This window comes from Tachypleus tridentatus, chromosome 3 (genome assembly GCF_004210375.1).
Source record: "Tachypleus tridentatus isolate NWPU-2018 chromosome 3, ASM421037v1, whole genome shotgun sequence".
NCBI classification, from domain to species: Eukaryota; Metazoa; Arthropoda; class Merostomata; order Xiphosura; family Limulidae; genus Tachypleus; species Tachypleus tridentatus.
The window spans coordinates 48,402,240-48,417,184 of NC_134827.1; positions in this window are offsets into that span (position 1 = coordinate 48,402,240).

Consider the following 14,945-nt stretch of genomic DNA (forward strand, 5'->3'; position numbering starts at 1 on the left):
ACATCAAACACAACACAGTGAGTATAAGTAACAACACACACAAACAGGATGTCAACCTACTACAACATCAAACACAACACAGTGAGTATAAGTAACAACACACACAAACAGGATGTCAACCTACTACAACATCAAACACAACACAGTGGTATAAGTAACAACACACACAAACAGGATGTCAACCTACTACAACATCAAACACAACACAGTGAGTATAAGTAACCTAACACACACAAACAGGATGTCAACCTACTACAACATCAAACACAACACAGTGAGTATAAGTAATAACACACACAAACAGGATGTCAACCTACTACAACATCAAACACAACACAGTGAGTATAAGTCACAACACACACAAACAGGATGTCAACCTACTACAACATCAAACACAACACAGTGAGTATAAGTCACAACACACACAAACAGGATGTCAACCTACTACAACATCAAACACAACACAGTGAGTATAAGTAACAACACACACAAACAGGATGTCAACCTACTACAACATCAAACACAACACAGTGAGTATAAGTAACAACACACACAAACAGGATGTCAACCTACTACAACATCAAACACAACACAGTGAGTATAAGTAACAACACACACAAACAGGATGTCAACCTACTACAACATCAAACACAACACAGTGAGTATAAGTAACAACACACACAAACAGGATGTCAACCTACTACAACATCAAACACAACACAGTGGATGTATAAGTCACAACACACACAAACAGGATGTCAACCTACTACAACATCAAACACAACACAGTGAGTATAAGTAATAACACACACAAACAGGATGTCAACCTACTACAACATCAAACACAACACAGTGAGTATAAGTAACAACACACACAAACAGGATGTCAACCTACTACAACATCAAACACAACACAGTGAGTATAAGTAACAACACACACAAACAGGATGTCAACCTACTACAACATCAAACACAACACAGTGAGTATAAGTAACAACACACACAAACAGGATGTCAACCTACTACAACATCAAACACAACACAGTGAGTATAAGTAATAACACACACAAACAGGATGTCAACCTACTACAACATCAAACACAACACAGTGAGTATAAGTAATGTCAACACACACAAACAGGATGTCAACCTACTACAACATCAAACACAACACAGTGAGTATAAGTAACAACACACACAAACAGGATGTCAACCTACTACAACATCAAACACAACACAGTGAGTATAAGTAACAACACACACAAACAGGATGTCAACCTACTACAACATCAAACACAACACAGTGAGTATAAGTAACAACACACACAAACAGGATGTCAACCTACTACAACATCAAACACAACACAGTGAGTATAGGTATAAGTAACACTACACACAAACACAACAGGATGTCAACCTACTACAACATCAAACACAACACAGTGAGTATAAGTAATAACACACACAAACAGGATGTCAACCTACTACAACATCAAACACAACACAGTGAGTATAAGTAACAACACACACAAACAGGATGTCAACCTACTACAACATCAAACACAACACAGTGAGTATAAGTAATAACACACACAAACAGGATGTCAACCTACTACAACATCAAACACAACACAGTGAGTATAAGTAACAACACACACAAACAGGATGTCAACCTACTACAACATCAAACACAACACAGTGAGTATAAGTAACAACACACACAAACAGGATGTCAACCTACTACAACATCAAACACAACACAGTGAGTATAAGTAATAACACACACAAACAGGATGTCAACCTACTACAACATCAAACACAACACAGTGAGTATAAGTCACAACACACACAAACAGGATGTCAACCTACTACAACATCAAACACAACACAGTGAGTATAAGTAACAACACACACAAACAGGATGTCAACCTACTACAACATCAAACACAACACAGTGAGTATAAGTAATAACACACACAAACAGGATGTCAACCTACTACAACATCAAACACAACACAGTGAGTATAAGTCACAACACACACAAACAGGATGTCAACCTACTACAACATCAAACACAACACAGTGAGTATAAGTAATAACACACACAAACAGGATGTCAACCTACTACAACATCAAACACAACACAGTGAGTATAAGTCACAACACACACAAACAGGATGTCAACCTACTACAACATCAAACACAACACAGTGAGTATAAGTCAACAACACACACACAACAAGATGTCAACCTACTACAACATCAAACACAACACACTGAGTATAAGTAATAACACACACAAACAGGATGTCAACCTACTACAACATCAAACACAACACAGTGAGTATAAGTAACAACACACACAAACAGGATGTCAACCTACTACAACATCAAACACAACACAGTGAGTATAAGTAACAACACACACAAACAGGATGTCAACCTACTACAACATCGAACACAACACCGTGAGTATAAGTAACAACACACACAAACAGGATGTTAACCTACTACAACATCAAACACAACACAGTGAGTATAAGTAATAACACACACAAACAGGATGTCAACCTACTACAACATCAAACACAACACACTGAGTATAAGTAATAACACACACAAACAGGATGTCAACCTACTACAACATCAAACACAACACAGTGAGTATAAGTCACAACACACACAAACAGGATGTCAACCTACTACAACATCAAACACAACACAGTGAGTATAAGTCACAACACACACAAACAGGATGTCAACCTACTACAACATCAAACACAACACAGTGAGTATAAGTAACAACACACACAAACAGGATGTCAACCTACTACAACATCAAACACAACACAGTGAGTATAAGTAACAACACACACAAACAGGATGTCAACCTACTACAACATCAAACACAACACAGTGAGTATAAGTAATAACACACACAAACAGGATGTCAACCTACTACAACATCAAACACAACACTGTGAGTATAAGTCACAACACACACAAACAGGATGTCAACCTACTACAACATCAAACACAACACACTGAGTATAAGTAATAACACACACAAACAGGATGTCAACCTACTACAACATCAAACACAACACAGTGAGTATAAGTAATAACACACACAAACAGGATGTCAACCTACTACAACATCAAACACAACACAGTGAGTATAAGTAACAACACACACAAACAGGATGTCAACCTACTACAACATCAAACACAACACAGTGAGTATAAGTAATAACACACACAAACAGGATGTCAACCTACTACAACATCAAACACAACACTGTGAGTATAAGTCACAACACACACAAACAGGATGTCAACCTACTACAACATCAAACACAACACAGTGAGTATAAGTAACAACACACACAAACAGGATGTCAACCTACTACAACATCAAACACAACACAGTGAGTATAAGTAATAACACACACAAACAGGATGTCAACCTACTACAACATCAAACACAACACAGTGAGTATAAGTCACAACACACACAAACAGGATGTCAACCTACTACAACATCAAACACAACACAGTGAGTATAAGTAATAACACACACAAACAGGATGTCAACCTACTACAACATCAATCACAACACTGTGAGTATAACTCACAACACACACAAACAGGATGTCAACCTACTACAACATCGAACACAACACAGTGAGTATAAGTCACAACACACACAGACAAGATGTCAACCTACTACAACATCAAACACAACACACTGAGTATAAGTAATAACACACACAAACAGGATGTCAACCTACTACAACATCAAACACAACACAGTGAGTATAAGTAACAACACACACAAACAAGATGTCAACCTACTACAACATCGAACACAACACAGTGAGTATAAGTAACAACACACACAAACAGGATGTCAACCTACTACAACATCAAACACAACACAGTGAGTATAAGTAATAACACACACAGACAAGATGTCAACCTACTACAACATCAAACACAACACACTGAGTATAAGTAATAACACACACAAACAGGATGTCAACCTACTACAACATCAAACACAACACAGTGAGTATAAGTCACAACACACACAAACAGGATGTCAACCTACTACAACATCAAACACAACACAGTGAGTATAAGTCACAACACACACAAACAGGATGTCAACCTACTACAACATCAAACACAACACAGTGAGTATAAGTAACAACACACACAAACAGGATGTCAACCTACTACAACATCAAACACAACACAGTGAGTATAAGTAACAACACACACAAACAGGATGTCAACCTACTACAACATCAAACACAACACAGTGAGTATAAGTAATAACACACACAAACAGGATGTCAACCTACTACAAAATCAAACACAACACAGTGAGTATAAGTCACAACACACACAAACAGGATGTCAACCTACTACAACATCAAACACAACACAGTGAGTATAAGTAACAACACACACAAACAGGATGTCAACCTACTACAACATCAAACACAACACAGTGAGTATAAGTAACAACACACACAAACAGGATGTCAACCTACTACAACATCAAACACAACACAGTGAGTATAAGTAATAACACACACAAACAGGATGTCAACCTACTACAACATCAAACACAACACTGTGAGTATAAGTCACAACACACACAAACAGGATGTCAACCTACTACAACATCAAACACAACACACTAAGTATAAGTAATAACACACACAAACAGGATGTCAACCTACTACAACATCAAACAGAACACACTAAGTATAAGTAATAACACACACAAACAGGATGTCAACCTACTACAACATCAAACACAACACAGTGAGTATAAGTCACAACACACACAAACAGGATGTCAACCTACTACAACATCAAACACAACACAGTGAGTATAAGTAACAACACACACAAACAGGATGTCAACCTACTACAACATCAAACACAACACAGTGAGTATAAGTAACAACACACACAAACAGGATGTCAACCTACTACAACATCAAACACAACACAGTGAGTATAAGTAATAACACACACAAACAGGATGTCAACCTACTACAAAATCAAACACAACACAGTGAGTATAAGTCACAACACACACAAACAGGATGTCAACCTACTACAACATCAAACACAACACAGTGAGTATAAGTAATAACACACACAAACAGGATGTCAACCTACTACAACATCAAACACAACACAGTGAGTATAAGTAATAACACACACAAACAGGATGTCAACCTACTACAACATCGAACACAACACAGTGAGTATAAGTCACAACACACACAAACAGGATGTCAACCTACTACAACATCAAACACAACACACTGAGTATAAGTAATAACACACACAAACAGGATGTCAACCTACTACAACATCAAACACAACACACTGAGTATAAGTAATAACACACACAAACAGGATGTCAACCTACTACAACATCAAACACAACACAGTGAGTATAAGTCACAACACACACAAACAGGATGTCAACCTACTACAACATCAAACACAACACAGTGAGTATAAGTAATAACACACACAAACAGGATGTCAACCTACTACAACATCAAACACAACACTGTGAGTATAAGTCACAACACACACAAACAGGATGTCAACCTACTACAACATCAAACACAACACAGTGAGTATAAGTAATAACACACACAAACAGGATGTCAACCTACTACAACATCAAACACAACACTGTGGGTATAAGTCACAACACACACAAACAGGATGTCAACCTACTACAACATCAAACACAACACACTAAGTATAAGTAATAACACACACAAACAGGATGTCAACCTACTACAACATCAAACACAACACAGTGAGTATAAGTAATAACACACACAAACAGGATGTCAACCTACTACAACATCAAACACAACACAGTGAGTATAAGTCACAACACACACAAACAGGATGTCAACCTACTACAACATCAAACACAACACAGTGAGTATAAGTAACAACACACACAAACAGGATGTCAACCTACTACAACATCAAACACAACACAGTGAGTATAAGTAACAACACACACAAACAGGATGTCAACCTACTACAACATCAAACACAACACAGTGAGTATAAGTAATAACACACACAAACAGGATGTCAACCTACTACAACATCAAACACAACACAGTGAGTATAAGTCACAACACACACAAACAGGATGTCAACCTACTACAACATCAAACACAACACAGTGAGTATAAGTAATAACACACACATACAGGATGTCAACCTACTACAACATCAAACACAACACTGTGAGTATAAGTCACAACACACACAAACAGGATGTCAACCTACTACAACATCAAACACAACACAGTGAGTATAAGTAACAACACACACAAACATAATGTCAACCTACTACAACATCAAACACAACACAGTGAGTATAAGTAATAACACACACAAACAGGATGTCAACCTACTACAACATCAAACACAACACAGTGAGTATAAGTAATAACACACACAAACAGGATGTCAACCTACTACAACATCAAACACAACACAGTGAGTATAAGTAATAACACACACAAACAGGATGTCAACCTACTACAACATCAAACACAACACAGTGAGTATAAGTAACAACACACACAAACAGGATGTCAACCTACTACAACACACACAAACAGGATGTCAACCTACTACAACATCAAACCCAACACAGTGAGTATAAGTAATAACACACACAGACAAGATGTCAACCTACTACAACATCAAACACAACACAGTGAGTATAAGTAATAACACACACAAACAGGATGTCAACCTACTACAACATCAAACACAACACTGTGAGTATAAGTCACAACACACACAAACAGGATGTCAACCTACTACAACATCAAACACAACACAGTGAGTATAAGTAATAACACACACAAACAGGATGTCAACCTACTACAACATCAAACACAACACAGTGAGTATAAGTAATAACACACACAAACAGGATGTCAACCTACTACAACATCAAACACAACACTGTGAGTATAAGTCACAACACACACAAACAGGATGTCAACCTACTACAACATCAAACACAACACAGTGAGTATAAGTAACAACACACACAAACAGGATGTCAACGTTAATAGTTTTCTTGATAAAATGCTGATTTCAGGAACTAGACATGTAGTCAGTCAGTCGAACCTCGAGAAGCAATATCAGCCTCAGCTACAGACTCATGCGATACCCACTTATTTGCAACAGACACACCTTCTTCTTGTAATAAGTACGTCTTTACAATCTATTCAGGAGAGTCCATTGTGCAAGATTGAGTAGACATTTGAACGATTGTCATATTTCATAGCCAGTCAGTTCTCAAGGGATTATAATATCATGGAACGGTGATCGGACATTTGACCCAACACACGTGTAACAGAGAGTTTAATGTACAAGATGATTGGTACTGTTCCTTAGTCTTATTGAGAGCCACGCCTACATCAACTATTTATTACTTTCCTTCTTTAGAAGTTGTTTGAGCAAGAAAATACTTCCAAACATTCGAAATATTTACACGCTATTTACCCAAATAATTTCTTTTATCCACGCTTTCATTAGGAAGGCGTAAGTCGCTTAGAAAACTTATAAAATATCGTAACTCGTGTGACAATAAAGTCCTTTCTCAAACAAAAACGATATGAACATATTGACTTCGTTTCACGTTCCTTCTCTGCTGTCTTGGTGTTTACACAGTGAAAACAAACACCTCTTTAGTTTACTTATATTGAATTTCACGTATCGTGCGATGAAAGCTAAAAACTTGATAATTTTTATGCTAATTCCTGTTTATAATTCAAAAAATTAGGCGGCTTCAGTTTTCACCCACAAAAAAACCTGTTAAAAGAAGAGGTCGAGGATTCCGTGTTCGCAACACTTTATACCAAAACGCACTTGGTGAGATAGGTAGACAGAAGTTACAACACTGGTTTACTGTATATTTGTACTTAGCTGAACACGTAATGTTGTCTCATGATAATATAAAGTTACAACACTGGTTTACTGTATATTTGTACTGAGCTGAACATCTCATGTTGTGTCATGATAATATAAAGTTACAACACTTGTTTATTGTATATTTGTACTTAGCTGAACACCTCATGTTGTGTTATAATAATATAAAGTTACAGCACTTGTTTATTGTATATTTGTACTTAGCTGAACACCTCATGTTGTGTCATGATAATATAAAGTTACAACACTGGTTTACTGTATATTTGTACTTAGCTGAACACCTCATGTTGTGTCATGATAATATAAAGTTACAACACTTGTTTACTGTACATTTGTACTTAGCTGAACACCTCATGTTGTGTTATAATAATATAAAGTTACAACACTGGTTTACTGTATATTTGTACTTAGCTGAACACCTCATGTTGTGTTATGATAATATAAAGTTACAACACTGGTTTACTGTATATTTGTACTTAGCTGAACACGTGATGTTGTGTCATGATAATATAAAGTTACAACACTGGTTTATTGTATATTTGTACTTAGCTGAACACGTGATGTTGTGTCATGATAATATAAAGTTACAACACTGGTTTACTGTATATTTGTACTTAGCTGAACACCTCATGTTGTGTCATGATAATATAAAGTTACAACACTGGTTTACTGTATATTTGTACTTAGCTGAACACGTAATGTTGTGTTATGATAATATAAAGTTACAACACTGGATTACTGTATATTTGCACTTAGTTTGGAAACATGCCTATCGGGGTTTATGAAAATCATATAAGAAGTGAATATAGTTTATTCGTGAGGTTAGTGTAGAATAAAATTAGTTTTTAACATGTTTACTCTTTATAACAGCATGTGAAAGAACATCTGAGGAACTCTCTATTCCTAGGTTCACGTGGCTGCTGGCAGCCTTACTTCCACATTATAACGACTATGTTTAATTACTAGTTTCTATCCTCCTACATGAGAAATAATTAGATTTTCCTTCTTTAGTTTGGTTTAATGAAGCTTTTCGTACTCGTGTCTTCTGTGTGTTGTAAACCAGCTCTCTTCCCCTCGGGAAATTAGATTATTACATTAGGGAGACACGAAGTTTCGCTTTTGATTGTTAGGAACAGTCTTTCTACAGAACAGTGTTACCATAACAACGTCTCTCTCGAAATTTCGCGCCTCGTTTCACGTGTTTTTCAAACTGCTTTCTTGTTAGTTGATACCGATGGAAGAGCCGCCAACTTCTGAAATCCTAGGTGTATTGTTTATCTATTTGTACAGGTTATAACTATCTGGTGTGTTTAGCTGTCTAATCTGCACTTCAAGTGTCATGTTCAAATCTGTAGAGCAGTATAGATAAGATTTGTAATGTTAAAATCCGTAGTTCGGTTCCTAACGTTAAGAAGGACACAGACGTTTCATTACATAGCTCTATAAAGCTAAAATACGCAGTTCGGTTCCTAACGTTAGGAAGGACATAGACGTTTTATTACTTAGTTCTATAAAGATAAAATCCGCAGTTCGGTTCCTAACGTTAGGAAGGACATAGACGCTTTATTACATAGTTCTACGATTGAAATAGCATTACGTAGTGTTCGGATGGTGTGTTACGATTCCAATCATTTTTTTAGGGTTTTTTTATTGTTGGTCAGTGAAAACTGAAATTCTGGTTTCGCATCCCGTAGTGAGCACAACATAAGTAATCGTGTAGCTTAGTTCTGAGCTATAAACGTCATATTCAAATAATTTCGGGATAATATGTCAAAACCTAAAGTAATTATTGAATGATATAAAAATTCCTATAATATCAACTTCTGAGTTTGTAAGGAATGATTTGAAAATCAAATCACGTAATAACGTTTCATTATAGTAAATTATAAAATATTAATTTCGTAATTTAATATGTACCCAACTTGAATGGATAACAATGGTTATAATGCCCGTATTTGGGATCATGGATTCGAACCCTAGTAATAAACCAAATAGCTTTGTGGTTGTGACGAACAAAAAAAGGTTTGATATAATATCTGACAACGGCCGATGAATTCATCGGTCGAAACGCTGTGAAAATAATAATTTGTATAATGGCCAGGTAGTTAAGGCATCGACTCATAATCCGAGGGTTGTGGGGGCGTTATAATGTGACGGTCAATCCCACTATTCGTTGGTAAAAGAGTCGTCCAAGAGTTGGCGGTAGGTGGTGATGACTAGCTACTCTCACTGTAAGTCTTACATTGATAAATTATGGACGGCTATCTCAGATAGCCCTCTTGTAGCTTTGCGCGGAATTCAAATAAAACCAGACCAGACGAGAATAATAGTTTGAATGGTTATACTGTTAGTAATAATATGTTCTTCTAGGGTAAATGTGGTTTATTTTAATTATAACAAGCCAGGTGAGTAATTATATTAGAAAAATTGGATACAAGTAATTCAATCAAGGTTTTGATTCGAGGGAAATTTCACTTGGTAGAGAACTAACTTACGTGTAAGTTACGCTAGGGTTAACCGCACCAGATTTCCCTAATTTTAATGTGACAGACTAGAGGAAAGGCAACTAGTCAATATCACAATCCGCCAACTGTTGGGCTACTCTTTTAAAATACCTCCACAACTAAAACGACAAGTATGTTCTGGGAACAGATTTGAAACAAGCAAGTTGTAAGTCAAGCGCCCTAACCAGTAAGCCTAGTTTATACAGCCTAGCTGCCTCCCATCTAGTCTTACACTGCTAAATCAGGGGCGGCTAGCGCAGATAGCCTACGTGTAGTTTAGCGCGAAATTCAAAACCAAACGTTAAAAATTATACAGATTTATAAGTTTAAGTTAACGAAACCATGACGTCATAATTGTTAAGGGTCAGTGGACTTTCAAGACTCGGTAAAAATTACTAGTTGGGTAAAATAATTTTATAAAATTACCAAGTTTTACACAATTCTAATATTTTCACGTGATAAAAAGATAGTGTTGTGAATATCTCAATAGATAATATATTTTCAAACCTAAGTCCAGGAAGAAGAAACATGTTTACCACACGATATATTGTACGTATTGCTTAGTGGCATTTCAAACAATAATGTATAACAAAGTATCTGTACAGTTATAATATTATCAACTGGTACTTTTCTGATGGGCATATGATTTATCTCCTACAATCCGCGTTGATAGCACGTGTACGGTGCTTTCCGTACAGCCTTAATTATTTATTATTTTGTTTCCACGTTAATTGTATTTGTTATCGTTACCTGACCGCTGTACGTGCAGCGTACAATCCATTACAGTTACAACCAGCCTAGCCCTCGTTTAATAATCGTGTAAAGTGGAAATTAGAAGCTTCACCTTAATGATGGTACAAGTCCGTTCTGCTTCTCGTGGTTATTTCATTATCCTTAAAACTTCAATAAACCTCTTTAAATCCAAGCCAACTTTTAATATATTAAACAGAGTTAGGTTGTAAAATATATTTCTTTTAAATTATAAAACGAGACATCGGTTTCAGACTCAATAAATAACAAGTAAAATGAACATTCCTTCAATGCACATGAAAGTAAAAAACCATAACAACGAATATATATATATATTATTGTGATCTCAAGTTCTCTTTTGTTTGTCTACCCTCAGTACAAAGCCATACAATAGGCTATCTGTGATGTGCCCACCGCGCGTATAGAAACCCATGGTTTAGCTTTACAAGTACTGATACTTACGTCTGGTCACTCGAGCGCCGTCAAAGTGTAAACACCTTTATATATATGTATATAATATATCTAAAAGTAATTGTAATGAAAGTGAGATAATTTCCACGTAACAAATAAAAACAATAATCCACTGGAAGACAAAGAACAGCGAAAAGACGTGATTTATATCTTAATTATATAATTATTCTGCAATAAGTCGATTGTCTGAGTTATATAGCTAAAGACAGACGTTATGTCGAACAACGTTTCCTAGATAACGTTTCGGACCAAGTTACAATTATCAGCGAACTTAAACAGGCAGGTAACAATGATGTTTCTTCGCTCACAATAATGTTTGAAGTTAAACAATCAGTGCAACAATAAACACAATATTTAAACATTTACTGTAAGGTTTTCAACAGAGTCACAACAGTTGAGGAATATAAACAGTAAGCGTAATATTTCATCCACTCAAATAAAAATTATAATGTTTATACCTTAACAGAAATATTTATAATGGATTAAGACGCAATATAGTGATAGTTTACATATATACACATTTAGTGTTTATAAATTACTAGAAATATTTATAATGGAACTGACATTAAGACATCACATGGTGATAGTTTACATGTATACACATTTAGTGTTTATAAATTACTAGAAATATTTATAATGGAACTGACATTAAGACACAATATAGTGATAGTTTACATATATACACATTTAGTGTTTATAAATTACTAGAAATATTTATAATGGAACTGACATTAAGACATCACATGGTGATAGTTTACATGTATACACATTTAGTGTTTATAAATTACTAGAAATATTTATAATGGAACTGACATTAAGACATCACATGGTGATAGTTTACATGTATACACATTTAGTGTTTATAAATTACTAGAAATATTTATAATGGAACTGACATTAAGACACAATATAGTGATAGTTTACATATATACACATTTAGTGTTTATAAATTACTAGAAATATTTATAATGGAACTGACATTAAGACATCACATGGTGATAGTTTACATGTATACACATTTAGTGTTTATAAATTACTAGAAATATTTATAATGGAACTGACATTAAGACATCACATGGTGATAGTTTACATGTATACACATTTAGTGTTTATAAATTACTAGAAATATTTATAATGGAACTGACATTAAGACACAATATAGTGATAGTTTACATATATACACATTTAGTGTTTATAAATTACTAGAAATATTTATAATGGAACTGACATTAAGACATCACATGGTGATAGTTTACATGTATACACATTTAGTGTTTATAAATTACTAGAAATATTTATAATGGAACTGACATTAAGACACAATATAGTGATAGTTTACATGTATACACATTTAGTGTTTATAAATAACTAGAAATATTTATAATGGAACTGACATTAAGACATCACATGGTGATAGTTTACATGTATACACATTTAGTGTTTATAAATTACTAGAAATATTTATAATGGAACTGACATTAAGACACAACATAGTGATAGTTTACATATATACACATTTAGTGTTTATAAATTACTAGAAATATTTATAATGGAACTGACATTAAGACATCACATGGTGATAGTTTACATATATACACATTTAGTGTTTATAAATTACTAGAAATATTTATAATGGAACTGACATTAAGACATTATATAGTGATAGTTTACATGTATACACATTTAGTGTTTATAAATTACTAGAAATATTTATAATGGAACTGACATTAAGACACAATATAGTGATAGTTTACATATATACACATTTAGTGTTTATAAATAACTAGAAATATTTATAATGGAACTGACATTAAGACATCACATGGTGATAGTTTACACATATACACATTTAGTGTTTATAAATTACTAGAAATATTTATTATGGAACTGACATTAAGACATCACATGGTGATAGTTTACACATATACACATTTAGTGTTTATAAATTACTAGAAATATTTATTATGGAACTGACATTAAGACATCACATGGTGATAGTTTACACATATACACATTTAGTGTTTATAAATTACTAGAAATATTTATTATGGAACTGACATTAAGACATCATATAGTGATAGTTTACACATATACACATTTAGTGTTTATAAATTACTAGAAATATTTATTATGGAACTGACAACGAAACCAGCATGTAAAAAAAAAAAAAAACCCAACTTCATTCTAGAACAACACAAACTTCCGAAATTAAACCAATAGGCCTGAAGAAGTTAGGGTGTAAACAAGCATCCATTTCGCCACATATATAGATAGATATATAGATGGATCGACTTAACAATCCATTCTAATGGTCTCTCTCGAAACAATATGAAGACACAACTCTAACACGAATATCGTAAAACACATATGTTGACCGTAATGTTTTGTTTTACTTACACAGTTTTAGTAATTTGGATCCAGATTCGCTGAAACTAATTTATTTTTATTCAGATGACCTGACTATTTGCACACATTAATATCTTGATGTTACTTGGATTCTGTATATTACTTTATACAGAAGACGCACCTCATCTCTTTCCCAGTTAATCTACAGAAATGTGTTTGGAAGTTACGAAAGTTCAAACTGAGTGATTTTCATTTGTTTTGTTGTCATGTGTTTCTCTAGCTCACTCGGTAATGTTTGTTTCAAGTGTAAATTTACTCATTTTATAACAAAAAATTTCACATCTTATTAACTTAAGTCATGCAACTTTAACAAGCTCTTTCAAGACAAAAATTACAAATTAATTTTAAAACAAATTAATTTAAAATTTAGGTTTAACACTGATAACTGACGTAGCCTTATAAACAGTTTTAATACCGATAACTGACGTAGCCTTATCAACAGTTTCAACATTGATGACTGGCGTAGCCTTATCAACAGTTTCAACACTGATAACTGGTGTAGCCTTATAAACAGTTTCAACACTGATAACTGACGTAGCCTTATAAACAGTTTCAACACTGATAACTGGCGTAGCCTTATCAACAGTTTCAACACTGATAACTGACGCAGCCTTATCAACAGTTTCAACACTGATAACTAGCGTAGCCTTATAAACAGTTTCAACACTGATAACTGGCGTAGCCTTATCAACAGTTTCATCACTGATAACTGGCATAGCCTTATATACAGTTTCAACACTGATAACTGGCGTAGCCTTATCAACAGTTTCAACACTGATAACTGACGTAGCCTTATAAACA